The sequence below is a fragment of the Citrus clementina genome, unplaced genomic scaffold (assembly GCF_000493195.1).
Source record: "Citrus clementina cultivar Clemenules unplaced genomic scaffold, Citrus_clementina_v1.0 scaffold_2, whole genome shotgun sequence".
Lineage (NCBI taxonomy): Eukaryota > Viridiplantae > Streptophyta > Magnoliopsida > Sapindales > Rutaceae > Citrus > Citrus x clementina.
This window is the reverse complement of record NW_006262688.1, coordinates 20,216,365-20,219,150: the sequence shown is the minus strand read 5'-3', so window position 1 is coordinate 20,219,150 and position 2,786 is coordinate 20,216,365.

Here is a 2,786-nt window from a genome sequence, read left to right as displayed (position 1 = left end):
GGGTACCATCATCGAACAAAGTTTGATCTTTATTTGGAAGAAGCTTCCGTTGGAGGAAGCTACTTAGGAAGATACAGCCGTGATCAGTCAACGGTTTCCTACACTAACCCTTAGGGACAAGGGTTCTCTTCGAGGGGGGTGATGATAACGAGCTACGCAGGTCTAAGTGAGCACCTAAACCTAACAGCAAGTATGAGGAATATGCATAGGCACATGCAAGAAGCCATGCATATCATGCATGAAGCATGCATCACGTGGAAGTGTGTCGTTTAAGTGAGAATATTGGAGCTGACTTCTTCAAGGATGCAACGGGTGGTTTACCACATCAAGCCGTTACTGATTTAGTGGAGAATTCTTGTTTAAAGATGTTTCCTTTAAGATTGTTATTTGCTTTGAATTTATAGCTAAGTAGTTTATTTGATATTAGCTACTTTATCTCATTAGCTTTGTTTAAGCCTTCTTTCTCGGTTACAAAGCAAAGTAGTTCGTTATGTATGAAACTATAAATAAGCTCCAATATCTCAATAAAGGGGGATCAGACTTTTATCCAAACGCTGCTAACAATTATGGTAGTTCTCACCCTAAGAAGAACATATTATTTACTTGTTATCTCTACTAATTCTAACTGGGACCTATCAATGTGCCTCCGTAGATGTAAGAATTTGCCCTCTAGATTATGTAAAAATCCTCATGTGTTCTTCATTTTTTCATAAATTTTATATCCTTATTACAATAGTTTAATTAACATTTAGTTAAAGTGAGAAATCTATAAAAGTAAATCTTTTAATGATAATAGGCTTTGGAATAAGCCCAACCTAACCAACTTACACTTACATAGATTAAGTTGAGTTGGGTATAAGTTGGAATTTAAAATGAATTGGTTTGACTTTCTAGAAAATTTATGAAAAATAACCACTAAACTTTAAAATTTTTTAAATTTGACCCCTCTAATTTTTTCTATCATAACTAGCCAAACCCAAATTCTTAAACCCAAAGTACTCTTGTCATATCTCTCACTCAAATCATTTTTCTAACCCAAATCTCTCTCACCACAACGTCCACCTATTTTCGGTGGCTTGTTATCAAATCTCTTGCCAAAATCATTCTTCTCACCTAAATCTCTCTCACTGCAGCATAATTCACCCATCATTGGCGGCTAACCCACATTCATTGGCAGAGAAAACCACCAAGATCAATTGTTCAACTTCAATAAAACCTAGGCTAGCTATTTTCTTTACATTTCATTAATTAAGAATGAAATTTGAGAATAATGGTAGTAGTAGTTTAAGAATAATAGTGGTGGTTGTTTGGGAGTGTGTAGGGATTGTTTGAGAGTATACAATGGGTGCCCACCGCAAAATTGTTGGTGTATTAGGTTGTACTTCTCACCATTTTTTGGCACAAAAACACATATTGTGTATAGATTGTATCTCTTACGTAAATTATTGTTTTTGTGCAATGGGTTGCTGCCGTATATTATTACTATAATGATTTTATAAATGTTAACAATGAATAGAAATTGAATTTTCCTATAGATACATGGCTAAAATTAAATTGACAAAGTGTAATCCACCCAAACTGAGGAAAACGCTGGGCATGATGAAGTTATGCTTTAATGATAATTTCCTAGGCCATATTAAAAGACATCAAAATTTAAAATATTCGTCGAAGCTTTCTGGTGCAAGTTAATATGCAAATAGTTGTTGTTGTCTTAGAGTCATTTTTTGGGGCACTTTATGGATTTGGATAGTTATTCTTTTTGTGGTGTTATGCATTCATAGGCAAGTGGCATATGAAGAGATCGATAAAAATTTGGAAAGCATTTGAAACATTTATCGATTGGAGAGTGATGCCTAATTAGGGGCTTTACGTTGGTATGGATATCCCACTAAAAGATATAAAATGCACTATAGGTTACTTAATAAGTACTTCAATGGTAGAAAGACTTGGATATCAAACCATCGGATGCTAGATTTGCCACTTCAAACTTTCATGCTATAAATGATAGTTATGCGCTGAAAATCGCGTTATATTACTTTGTGAATGGAGTGATAAACGGGAGAAAAGATTAAAGTCAAGTTGATTTCCACTTGATAAATTATGTTGATGATATCGATCCTTTTCAAAGTTGTCCATGGGGTCGTTTATCATGGCAAACAGTATACAACAGTATTGACAATGCATTAAACCAAAAAGCTGAGAAATTTAAGAAGGATTGCTTAAACAATCATTCTCATAATATTGAGAAATATAACCTTTGTGGGTTCAGCTATCGATAAAAAAAAATTATCAAGTGGAAATCCTTCTCATAAAAAAATTTAAGTTTGTAAGTTTGGTACTTATCAATAATTCACGAAGTTATTTTTTATGATTTTGTAAATTTGTTTCTTGCAGCTTGGCTTTTTAAAGTGATCAAGGGACTGCCATCACAGTGGGCCATGAAAACAAACAAAAAGATTTCCAGCATCTTAAAGTGGAAGGCATTTGCTTCTTTAAAAGTAACTTATGATGTGGTGTAACATTTTTTACTGATAGTACTCATATAGTAAGCATTATTTACATAAAATAACTATCAATATTTACTAAGTAGTTTATAATTATTCCAACATAGAATTTGGTCTACTCTATGGTAGGAGAATGTTACAAAAGCATCGAGCTAGATGCAAACGAGAAGATCAAAATTATTGAAAAATTGTAGAGGAGTACATATCATATATCCCAAGACGGGCTCGTAATGTAAGTATCATTGAGTATATTATATACATAATTTAAAACATCTTTGAAAC